Source organism: Strix aluco, chromosome 16, assembly GCF_031877795.1.
Source record: "Strix aluco isolate bStrAlu1 chromosome 16, bStrAlu1.hap1, whole genome shotgun sequence".
Classification (NCBI taxonomy): domain Eukaryota; kingdom Metazoa; phylum Chordata; class Aves; order Strigiformes; family Strigidae; genus Strix; species Strix aluco.
In genome coordinates, this window is record NC_133946.1 from 2,600,357 (window position 1) to 2,613,557 (window position 13,201).

The window sequence follows — 13,201 nt, forward strand, 5'->3', positions numbered from 1 at the left end:
CATAAGCAGGCCTGTGCATATGCTAACAGATGGTTGGGTGAAGAGCTCTGTGTGGGCATACAGGGTCATTCAAATCATCCTGTACAGAAGTGCTAGGACCTCATATAATGGTGCAGAGTAATTTTTACTGACTTATTCTGACAACTCAGTATTTTTTCTCTATACAAAAGTAATAGAGATGGCACGGCTCACCGAAGAAGAAGAAATCAGGATGGTAGAGACAGAAAATCCTTGAGAGAAGGCTAGGATCAGTCAAACTTGAAGAATATGGGGTTTTGTTTGTTTCTTGTGGTTGTTTGAAGGAGTAGTTAGTACAGGCTCCGAAAAAGCAGTCTGTACAAAATTGGATGTATGAATATTTTGTCCAATGCAAGTTGGGAGTTGCACTAATTTGCATATGAAACAAAGAAAGGGATTGAGTGTCTGTGCATCAAGCATAGAAAAACATTTGTCTGAAAATCACCTAAAATGGATACTGTGTGCTGGAACAACAGACACAGCAGCAGCAGACTGTGCTACATGTACATTATTTGCAACAATCCTAGTGCCTTCATGATCTGTATAACATTAGAGGAGTGAGTGATTGTTTCTGTGTATGACCAGATGTTTTATTTGAAGACCATTAATCAAATTTCCCAAGGCAAAAGAAACATTAGTCAATTAATTAAGATATAATGCTAGTCTTGTAAGAGGGTTCTGACTACACTAATTAATCAAACCAAGTTGGAAGATTTTGTTCAAGGAGCTCTGAAACACTTTCTGATATACTTCAGAGAAAGGAGCTGTGAGTATTGCAGAGGAGATGTTCAAGACACCCATTTTGCACTCATGTTCACTGCTGATGTGATGGATTGTGTGTTAGAAAGTCATGGTGAAATCAAGTTTTTTTTATATTCACAAAGGGCTTTGTAATGAGCTGCAGTTGAGTGAGACAAGGAAGCTCATCTTTTTCTCTGCTGAAATAGAAGAAAAGTGCTTTGAATTTAGGAGGTGAAGCCAGACTGCTGTTTTAATTATTCATTTTGGGGAAGTATGGAAAGAATATACAGTTAGGAAGAGCTATATCAATGATTATGCTCATTATTTTTAATGTTTAATGCGACAGCATCTAGGATCCACAGGTTGAAGGTCCTTTCTTGTGGACGTTGCACCCTTTCTGAAAAAGCAAATGTTCATGTCTCTAACAGAATTTTAAAACTGCAGAAGATTCTGAAAAAGGTAAAAATCAGACAGGTAGAGTAGTAACTAACAAAGATTACTGTCTTGAAGGACAAGCCTTTCGTAGATTTCTCTGCTGCATGACAATAGAAAGCGGCTTTGTATGATGGGATTGCCATATTATAAGGACATTAACTTCAAGAGAAGGGAAACGTGCATCCACTGCTGCATCTTTTTGGCAGTCCTGCAAAGGGGAAGAGTGTTCATGGTGCTAGAGACCCTGCAGGAACTTCCCTGTATATATTGATAAATCGGAGTGACTCGTGTCAGTAGTTGATTGAAAATTTCAGCCTCAGTGATGTAGGAGGACACTGCATGTTTTCTCATGATGGGTCCAGGAAGACTCTTTGAAGGGCAAAGTGAGAAGTTCTTCAGGTTGACAGGAGCATGATAGCAACCTTCATCTGGTGCTTCAGGTAGCAAGGACAGTTCTGTTTGCTATTTGTCATTCTATATCTTTTAAACTCAGCTCTAATTAGAATTCCTATTCCTCAGTATGTTGTCCAAAGGGCCTGGACAAGTAAGTTTATGAGAAACCTCAGTCATGCAGGAAATAAAGTAATTAGAAATAGAAGATCAAATGATTTGAAGACTATGTTTAAGAAAAGTAACCATTAGGTATGAAAATAAGTAAGAAAAGATCTCTTTTGACACATTATCAACTATAGCAGTCAGGAAAAATAATGAAATATTGTAAATTTTCAGACTAACAGTTAATACACAGATGGTTGTACTTGTTTCCTTGATTACCGGAGCACATTTTGGTTGCTATGTCAAGTGACTTCCGGAAACTGGCCTGACTGGATAGGCATTGTCTGGAGTTCTCTCCAGAGAACATGCCTGTGTAGGAGGTAGAGAAAAAGTTCATTAATCAAAATGATCTAGAGCACTTAAAAATTGAAAATGGAGAGCCTACAGTTATTAAAAATTAAGAAGTAAAAGGTTTCAATGTCACAGAAGATCTTTGACAACTAAGGCAGCAAAATGGGATTTTGACAGACTGAGTCAGATAAGAGGTCAGAAAGTGTATTGTGTGGGTTTTATCTGATGAACTGTGGCTGTCAACCAAAAAGAAATCTGCTAACTCAATCAAGGTTAAACAAATACCAATCAGAATTGAAGGGCAAATAGTGGTTATAGTATAGTTTCTCCAAAGATTATGTCCATGGAAGTAAAATACCTTATGATGGTTAAGGGGAAGATACCAAAATAACATAACTGAGAGGCTAACTTGACTATTACTTGGGAGAGCTGCAAAACGTATGTTTCCATAGAAACAAAAATGACAGATTTATTTAAATGATTGCTTCATGGGCCAGAGTCTTTCCTTACTGCCTAGAGAGGGTTCATTGGCAATGGATAGAACAGGCAGGTGCCAAACTGATGAAATCATCACTTGAAATGAAACCATTAATTGAGATGGAAATCTTGCAGGGGAAGGTATTACAGTAGCTGATACATATGAAAAAATAATCACAGAATCACGGAATGGTTTGGGTTGGAAGGGACCTTAAAGATCACCTAGTTTCAACCCCCCTGCCACAGGCAGGGACACCTTCCACTAGCCCAGGTTGCCCAAAGCCCCGTCCAGCCTGGCCTTGAACCCTTCCAGGGAGGGGGCAGCCACAGCTTCTCTGGGCAACCTGTGCCAGGGCCTCACCACCCTCACAGAAAATAATTTCTCCCTAATATGTAATCTAAATCTACCCTCTTTCAGTTTAAAGCCATTACACCTTGTCCTATCCCTACACTCCCTGATGCAGAGTCCCTCCCCAGCTTTCCTGTAGCCCCCTTTAGGTACTGGAAGGCCCCTGTAAGGTCTCCCCAGAGGCTTCTCTTCTCCAGCTGAACAACCCCAACTCTCTCAGCCTGTCCTCATCAAGGAGGTGCTCCAGCCCTCTGATTTTCTTCATGGCCTCCTCTGGAGGCAGGTCCATGTCTTTCTTATGTTGGGGGCCCCAGAGCTGGACACAGCACTGCAGGTGGGGTCTCATGAGAGCAGAGTAGAGGGGGAGAATCACCTCTCTCGAGATAAACAAGCTATCATGCAATTCTCACCCATCTTTGTCAGTCTGTCTTTTTTAACTCTGAATTGGTCTAATAAAAGATATCACCTCTTCCCACAAACCTCATCTTTCTTCCATTGTTAGATTATCATCGACCAAATGTTACCATTTGAAAAAAAAAAAAAATAGTTGCTATTTAGTTGTAGCTGTTATAGTTATTTATAGCACCTCTTTTTTTCCTGAGATCTTTCAGGAAAAAACATAAACACAGATTTTTCTTCAGAAAAGAACAAGAAAGTGCAAAAAAATAGATATATATTGTCCTGGTTTGAGTGAGTGGCAGTGTTTTTTCGTAGCAGGGGCTGGAGCTACAGCAGTGTCCCCCTGTGAGAAGCTTCTCAAAGCTTCCCCAGCTCCAAGTCAAACCTGCCTCTGCACCAAGGCTGGGCCAGTTCGCTGTGCCTCTGCCGTAATGTATTTAAGAAGGGGAACCTGGGAGGAGTTGGGTGAGTTGTGAGGAGAAGTTGTGAGGAGAACATGTGTGTGAACACCGAGGTCAGTGGAAGGAAGGAGGAGAAGGGGGGGAGGTGTGCTGGAGCAGAGACTCCCCTGTATTCCATGGCGAGACAGCAGGGCCGCCCCCCTGCCACCACGGGGGTCTTTGGTGGAGCACAGACGGATCTGCGGCCTGTGGGGGCCCCACGTCAGGACAGGTGACTGCGCCTGAAGAAGGCCGGGAGCCCATGGGAAGGAGGCCCTGCTGTTGTAGCTCAGCGCTGGGAGGACTGCAACACATGGGGTGACCCACACGCCCGTGGGAGAGACTCCTGTTGGAGTTGGTTTGTGGAGGACTGTCTCCTGTGAGAGGGGACCTCGCTGGAGCATGGGAGAAATGCCAGAAATTTCCTCCCCACTGAAGTGTAAGAAGTGGCAGGACTGACTGCACCCCCCATTCCCTGCCCCCTGCACCACTGCGGGGCAGGAGGTGGAGATACCAGGAGCAAAGCTGAGCCTGGGAAGAAGGGAAGGGTGGGAGAAGGTGGTTTCAAGATGTGGTAATGCTGCTCACGGTCCTACTCTGTTAAGTGCTGTTGTCAGTGTCTGTATTAAATTTATGTTCTTTTTTCTTCCCCTAATGAGTCTGTATTTTGCCTGTGCCTTAAAGGATGAGTTCATTCCTCCTTGTCCTTATCTCAGTTTCCTGGGTCGTTTGCTTTTCTCCTTCCCAGTGCTGGGTGGAAAGTGGGGAGTGAAAGGCATCTTTGCTTATTTTCCCCTTCTTAGCACTGGTGAGGAAGAGGGAAGTGAGTGGCTGCGTGGTGCTCATTTGCCCTCTGGGCTCAAACCACAATATGTACACAAATATCTGTGAGGAAAAAGCTTGTATAGGTTATTGAAAAACTTTTAAAAATTTGCACTGATTTTTGAGTGATTTAGATTAAGGTGGCAGAAGGACATTTCTAGGGTTCAGCTGTGTAGTGTAGGATTAAAAGACTGAGCAAAATATTAAATGATATTTGGTAAACTTTTTTCAGGAGTCACTTTGTGCCAACAAAATTGTATCATTTGCATTGCCATCTGATGAAAATGTGAAATTATTCTTAGCATTTTTTCAAGCTTAGGGTTCTAAGTTTTTCTTGAGGGTGTCTCTTCCACGCTGGATCTTCTATGTACTTCTAGATGTGGACTTCTAGAGAACCAAATAACCTGAAAACAGAAGTGTGTCATTTGCATCCCAGTGGCAATATAACTATAAGAAGAAATTGTTTTGATCTTTCTTAATTATTTTTCTTCTCAGGATGGATGCCTGGATAGGATTACATTAAAAGGAGATTTTAGGGTAGTTTAGTAAGCTAGTTTACTAGTTAACAGTAAGCTCCCTGGAAAAAAAGTAAAACCTATCTGTCCAGTTAATTACTGTGCAGGTGAATTTACTTAGCCAAGTGAGATGTTTTAAAAAATAGGTGATTTTTTTTTTTGTGTCCATTCATGTAGCTTTAGTTACACAGAGCGGGAGGTGAAATTCCTGAGCTCCCATTTTGATCTCAGACACCAGTGGGCAGATGAGGGAGCTGGTTCTGCAGTTACTGCACACTTGTATATAATACTGCACCCATGTTAAGGCTTAGTTGCAGTATCCTCTCTTGGAAGAAAAAAATACAGTTCACTGGAATAGTGACACCACTATATCTTTTCTAGAGAGTCCATGTCTAAGGACTGCTCTGTGAGTATAAAAAGAATTATAAAGCAGGTATGAATTTTTGTACTTAACTGGAGTGCATCAGCAAAGTACAGAGAAAATGTGAAAAAATAAAAATAATACCCTAAATCTGAAAAGAGAGGAAAATATGCTGAATGAAGTACTAGATGAAATTAGAGGTATAACTATTTGGCCAGAATTACACATTATATCTATGTAAAGATAATGTAACCAGAAAAACGTATAATATAGTAGTGCTGTTTGATGACATGCCATCACCATTTTCCTCCAGGTACCTGTATACTAGTGTGATTTTTTTTTTTTTCATATCTTTTTTTCAGTATCTTTCTAAAAGCTTAACAAACTGTGTGTGTCATGGCTGCTCTATTACTATTACTGAATAACTTACTAATAGTGGAATGATGATCAAAGATAAAAAGATATCTGGGTTGGTTTGGTTGGTTTTTTTTTTTCTCCACAAGTAGAACTTAAATACTATCATCTAGCAGCTAAACAGAAACAGAAATTATGTGAAGTCAGTTTTGATATGTGACTGATACTTTGGACACTAATATTCATGAACCAACTCAGACTGTGACCTGGCTATAGTGGGGTTATTAGAGTTTATATTGTTAGGATACGATAAAAAAAAACATACTTTTTGCACAGGAAGAACTAGTACTACCCTTACTCTGTTTAATATTTAATGGTTTTGGGTTTTCTAGTCTCAAGCAATTTTTTTTTCACATAAATCATATCAACTCTTTGAGAAGTTCTCAATAAGACTGATAGTTGATAGGGCAGATTATTTTATGTTTATTGTTCTGATTAAATAATGTTGGTTTTTTTATCATCTAGGTCTGCAGTATTCCAAACTTAGAAACCTGCTGCTGCCGCATTTGAGCAAAGATTAGAGCATATCACCCAATATATGCAAGTCTGAAATGAGAGAAGATTGCATCAGGATATTGTTGGCAAGGTAATTTTTATCATAGCCTGACATACCTGTCTATACAGCTTACTCAAATTAGTATTTTTAAGTTGAATTGTTAAAGGTCGTGCATGTTGCATTCTTGTTACGAAGTTAAATCCTAGATAAAATGTATTGTATGAAGCTACAGTGTTCGTGATTTCACACTGAGGTATTTATTTTTTTTCATTTTTATTTAATCTCTATGTCACTGGAATACATCATCTCTACTCTGAATTGGAATATTTTTCAGGCTAAATGGGCAATATTATCATATGCTTAAACAGTTTTGTTTTTACACTCAGAAATGTATATATTATTACTTGATAAAATCAACAATCCTGTAATTCTAACTGAAGCAAAGTTTCAATACATACAGTTATTTCTTTGAAGTCCGTGGGGTCAAGATATTATCGTGGATATTTATCTTTATATTTCTGGGGAATTGGTGAGACTGAAAAGGAGGAGAAAGAAAGGGGAAGCCAAATCTGGACTCACCGAAGTTTGCAGCAAAACTTCCATTCATATGGTTGGGACCAAAGTTTCATGAAAGGTCCTAGAAACATTATTAATAACTGAGTATCATGCCTTTTCATACTGTTTCTATGCTAAAACTACTATACCACCTCAATCCTGTAAGTTTCTGCTTTCTCTTGTCTTTGATACCCTAATGATTTATGTAACACACTTGACTTTAAATTCATGTACAGTCAAGTTGAGTTAATTTATTTAACTATAAGAGTAGTAAGCTTGTCCCACATATCCTTGCAGTATGAGATAATTGCATATTTTAAACATACACAACTAATGCAAGCATGTACTTAAAGCCAGACAAAAATTCTGGTGCAAGTAAACATTTCTATCCAGAAAAAACCATATATATATATATATCTAGGACTCACTGAATTTATAAAATTGGATCACATGTTTAAATATATGCTTCATTCCACATTTGAGTAAGGATGGACTTAGACACATCCATAAGTGTTTTCTTTAGCCAAGTCCCAACAGAGTGTTAATTAAACTGTGTAAGCAATAGACTTTCTAATGCTATATCTAAATTGTGAGCCTAGGTGTTTACATGACTCCTTGTTAAGACAAGACTCAAGTGCAAGCCAGGTTTCCCTTTCCTCCATTTCTTGCTTTCCATGAGAAGGAAACAGATATAAAGATCAGAGCACAGCTAAGGCACGTGTCAGCCTAGGTGGTAGAGTGTGTCAAGGACCATATCTATCTATCTTGTGGCTGTATGGAGTAAGATTGTTCAGGTGTTCATCTACAAAAATATATGATCAACTTACTAACCCAGAAATATCTGAATTGTTACTTTTGTAGAAATGTGAAGGAAAAGATGACTTCAGAAAAGCCTAAAGACGTGCACGGTTGGACAATGAGTAATTCTGGTGGTGAAATTGTTCAGAATAAAAGCTTTTTGTGAATTCCAGCATGAACATCAAAAAATTCTGTTTTATGATTAAAGATTGAGACAACCAAGCCAAAATTACTCTACTGCTATTTATTAATCCTTGTTCAGTAAGCCTCTTCCATCGTTCTCCAGATATTTTTGTGTGGCTCTTTTCAGAGCCCTTACTTCAGTATAAATGGAAATGAAATTTAGTTACGTGAAGTTGCTTTGCTTTCATTTTCTGTGATGACACTATTTACACAATTTATTATTTGTCCCTTGTTAGTTTGCATCCCTTCTCAGCTTTGCTATAGTTTAAGTAATTTAATGCAGTAATGGACAGAGAAGTTGGTCTTTACAGGGTGTGTACATGCAAAGACAAGCATGCTAGTTCAGAGAGTGCTAGGAGATTGAGATGTGAACAGCCCAAAGCCCACATTTTCTCTAAAGAGTCCTTCTCTTAGGCACAATCACATCAGTCAGATGACTACCAGTATATTGACATATCTGGCAAGCCAGCTAATAGATATTAAATGTCTTCCTTTGTCATGAGACGTGAGCTTTGTACCCTATATAGGATGCACATCCTTTCCAGTATGAAGCATGCTGCAAGAGACATGAGTCAGCATAAAATCAAGGAATTTGCATTATAATCTCAGTTTGGACACTGTCTTATGATTTTGGCATACCATTTTATTCTGACCTCTCATGACCTTTCACAAATCTCTGTATGCATCACAGTCAGATAATTAAAGCAGGACACACATCAGGGCTTTGATTGGGAAAAGCATGTGCTTTGTTATGGTAGATATCTTTATAGGCTTTGATATCTAGTGTTGACAAGGTTGTAAGTTATTCTGGAGTAAATGAGGTTTTACTTGGCTTAATCTGTTTGTTCTGTCATTTGTCCCTTTATCATGATGACTTCTAGCTGACTTTTTGCTTTTTCAGCCTTTATGTGACTCAGAATGAAGCTGCTGAGATTCCATGTGCCTTTTCACTAGGGCAAGCAGAAGTCCTCTTTGTTTCCTGCTGCTCTGCTGAAGTAGAGCACCATGCCTCTGCCTTGTAAGGACACATTTTAGTGTTTACAAGAAACTTCCTGAGATGAGGAAACTTTGAAGTCACTCTTGATATTCTTTCACTGGAGAAAATGGAAGTAGTGACAGCCTATGATATGTCACAAGACAAGAAATAACCTTTGAATAATTGGTCTCTTTAGATAGAGGCTTGTTGTTATGGTAATATTATCATCCCAGTTGATGGAGAAAACTGAACAGGGTCATAAAACAGCAATTACGAGACGTGTCAGAGTGAAAGAATTGGGTAAGAAATAGCCTTTCAGGAAGTGATCGTTGGCAAGTTTCCCAGGAAGCTTCTAAGCCAGAGATGCCTGATTCATCTAATCCCTTGCTGCAGTCCACATAGCACAACAATAATTGCCTGCTTACTGAATGAGGATCTTGAGATCAAGACCATTCACTGAATCCTGAATGCTTCGTATTGAGCTAGGAGATTCTTTTCTCTACCTGTCCCATTCAGGGACTGGTTGGCTTTATCCTATAGGCCCTTATGGCTCCGATTATGATACTGAAACCTTTAAAGATGCTCAGAAATTTGTGAATGATGTGAGCATACTGTGTATATGCGGTGCATAGTATATGCAGAAAGATGGTTGCAGCAGGGAAGATTTTGAAGTTGTTGCTTTTGAAAAGCTCAACAGAAACAGTGAAAAGCAAAAATGGGTTTTAAAAAAGGGTGGAAGATTAGGGCTGTTGTTAGTGTGGAAAAATCCTTCACTGTGCTAAAATGAACTTTGTTAAATGAAATATTCTTTTTTTAAACCTCATTTAATAAGCTTAATAAGAGAAAGCTTAACTAAAACAAACAGTAAGATTTAACTGTGTAGAGTAAAATTTAACTGTAACGTAAATAATATCAATGGGTTGCTTGGGTATTTATGAAGGCAAAATTCTCTCTATCCTCTTACCTGTTATTTAGCCCATGAACTTTCTTGTGTTTTATGTCCAGCTTAAAGTCATACAAAATTTAGGAGTTGTTACATGTTATAGGTTGCAGGTAGGTCACCGGCTGTTTTGCTGAAATGCTGCACATTAGGCACCCCAGTTTCTGCGCTGATACTGTGCAGAACCTTTCATTCACATGGAAAGAGAAAGAATAGTCCGGTGACTGGAGTTCTGGACAAGCACTGGCGAATGCTGCCACTGACCTCTTGTGGGAATTAGACAAATCTGGGACACTTCTGATTAGCTGCATACACAGAACTGTAATATTTGAACGCTTCATATTGTCTTTCAGTCCTGAAGAGCTTGTCCTGAAAATAATTTCTGCCTTTTTTTTTTTTTCTTCTTTTTGCCTGAGAAGAGATACTGCCTTTAAACCTTGCCTTGGTATAATCTTTAATGTGTTCATCCTTGTAGCAGTGCTGTGGAATATAGAAGTACTCCTTACCCGTTTTAAAGGCAAAAACAGACTTGAGGGCTATTCAGAAAGATAAATTTTGGCTAGAGAAGTTTATCTAAGCTATGAAGTGTCTGGAGGCCTGCCTTTTTGAAAAGAGAGAGGCTTCTCCAGTGATCACTTCACAGGAAAGGCCTAGCTTAGCCACACTCGGTCATCTAGAAGGACCCCTCTTTCATTCTCCATTGACTATAGCTATTTTTGGATTCTGTGAAGTGAGGATAAGCAGACTTCTACATTTCGTAGCACTGTGTTGGGAAAAAATGATTAACATTGCATGGTACTCAAATACTTTGTTTCAAAAGTCTTAGATATTTAATAGAGCTGCAGGGCCTCTAAGGCATTTGTGTGATGAAGTCACATGAGGAACTTCATCACTTATTCATCACGGTACAGGGTCTCACTGTATAGCGTGCCAGTCCCTGGGAGTGGAAAATCTAAGTGTCTAAGCTGCAGTTTGTTGAATGGTCTTCCTTCAGCCCTTTAATGAGCTGTTTTATCTAGTGTTACAAGAGACTATAAAAGAAGCAGATATAAGGATTGTGCGGCAGCTTGGAGATCTCATAGGTACTTTTTGAAAAGGTAGAAATGAACTAGCTTTTCTTCAGTTGTGACAATATCTCATAAAGCTCAGTGCATCAGTATTAGTGCTGAAATACCTAAAAGTGTACAGCTGGATTCTGCCCTCATGGTCAGATTTATAGATAGTCAAAATTAAGAAGCAGCAATCACTCTTCCTTATGGCAGCCGCCAGCAGTGTTCTCAGATTTTGTGGAGGGCTATATGCTACCTAAAATGTTTTTCTGCCCTTCAGTGAACAAGAAAATCTTTCTACAGTTTAAAACCAGGTTTAGCTCAACTTTAGAACATCCTTGTTAGGCTAACAGACCTGAGGCTCAAGATCACCAGCACAGCCATCATACCTACCTTCATGCTTTGTGTTTGATCCCATTCAAAAGTTATGATGATTTGCACTAACACAATCAGTATAGCAATTTTGATGATCTTAACTGACTACTCTTTCCTCATTTTGTTAAAAAGTACTGTAATAAATCTGTTAGGGCTAGCATGTGAGAAGGTGAAGCCAGAGAACTGCTGTATTGCCATTCTCCCTTATCTGAGGCTTCATCATGAGGTAGGATGTTTAAAATGAAATGATTAGGTCACTTCACCCCAAGACTGACCAGAGCTGTTGGTTCCTGTGCAACTACTATTTCATGTTAGAAAATATATTGAGATTCCACCATGCTTAAAAATGTATGGAATACCTGGTCTTGGCGTGCAAGGTACAGGTTATTTTTCTACAGAGAACTAATTTTTCAGTTCAAGAACATTCAGGGTATGTTTATTCTAGTAAATTAAGTAGTGCCAGGGAACATTGGTGTGTATTGGAGCTTCATTGTCTGTATTATCACACTTTTAAAAAGGTCTCCTGCTCAATTTTGGCCTGAGCTCACTGCCACTTTCTCAAACCATAGCTAGGCATGATTCAGGAGTCAGCACTGGTCGGGAGCCCAATACACAATCTCAATGCAGCCTGTTTTGGTGGGGAAGAGAGTTTAATAGTGTGGACATGAATCATTTCATGCCAGCTGGCCTGAAGGCCAACAAACAGGCTTGTGCATAATAATTTACTAGCATTGCCAAGACCTACTTTTAGAAAAATGATTTTTTCCTTTTTTGTAAAGTTAATTGTAATGGAATTCAATTTCAAATTTTCATTTCAAAATGAGAAGTCAAGGCCCTTGGTTTAAAAATGCCAAAATGAAATGTCTCAGCATAAATACACAACAGCTATTTGTTCTTTCCTGAAATGACTCAAGAATTCATTTGTGTGCAAATAAAAACACTTTTTCTTTGAAAATTTTGAAAGAAAGTTTTTCCCGTTTTAGTACTTAATGTTCTTTCAAAATGTTGAGTACCCTCAACTCCCACAGCAGTCAGATAGGATTTGTGCGCTCAGCCCCTAACTGGAGGGCTCTATTTTGAGATATACGGCAATAATATATGTATGAAAGAATTGACCTAGACAAGCGCAGATATGCAGGCAGGAAGTAAAATATCTGTCAGTACTGAACATACAATATTTTTCTGTTGATTTAAATGGCAGCTAGTTAGGTAGTTAGATATGTGTGCGATTTTTTAAAATATTCTGAATGTTTAAGAATGTTAGTATAAACCCCCTTTTTTTCCTTTTCCCTTTTGCAACTTTGGCTTTACCATTTAGTACAATAACAGATGTGGAAAAAATTCTGGATTTTCAAATAGATACAATGTTAGTTGCAATTTAAAGAATGTATTCATGTTTTGGATTAGGCTTTTTAAAACACAATTTACCCAGTTTTCCTTTTTCTAACTAAACTATCTGTGAAAAAATACATTAACTCGAGAAGGGCAAACAGTTTTAGTTAATGGATTTACATAATGAGTTTTATTATATTTATTTTTAAACTTTCTTACTTGTACAGACCAATGGTAGTTTCTCTACTTCACCAGAGTATTATGATTATAAACAAGTTAAACCAGAATTACTCAAATCTTCTGTGCTAAGATATATGTATTCCTGAGATATCCACATACTCTTTAACTGTCTCTTTTGTTGCTAACAAAAAATGCATATTATCCAGAACTCACAGTGAAGACATTTGGGATTACAGATGCTAATTATAATCTCTGCAAATTAAGGTACTTACGTATTTGCATATAGCTACAATATGTGAGTGCCTGTAACTAGACACAGAAGAAAGAAACAATCCTTCCTGTTCATAATTTGCCGTATGGATGACGAAAACAGAATGAAATTTTTCTATGATCTTCTGTAACATTGATCATTAGTAAAATGACAAATTCAGAAAGGTATTAATGGTCTGGTGAAATAATAGACACATTTCAGGGAAGCAGCAGAAGCTGAGCTACAGAAA

General features: G+C 38.4%; 1 long non-coding RNA gene across 1 annotated transcript in view; it reads left to right on the forward strand.

Annotated features, from left to right (window-relative positions):
- The window catches only part of LOC141930778 (uncharacterized), a 44,305-nt gene extending 36,518 nt beyond the window's left edge, over positions 1 to 7,787 (forward strand). Inside the window, exons 2-3 of the long non-coding RNA XR_012625394.1 lie at positions 6,283 to 6,403; positions 7,730 to 7,787. This is a non-coding gene — a long non-coding RNA (uncharacterized LOC141930778). The remainder of the gene's footprint in view (positions 1 to 6,282; positions 6,404 to 7,729) is intronic.
- Positions 7,788 to 13,201: the final 5,414 nt, after the last annotated feature.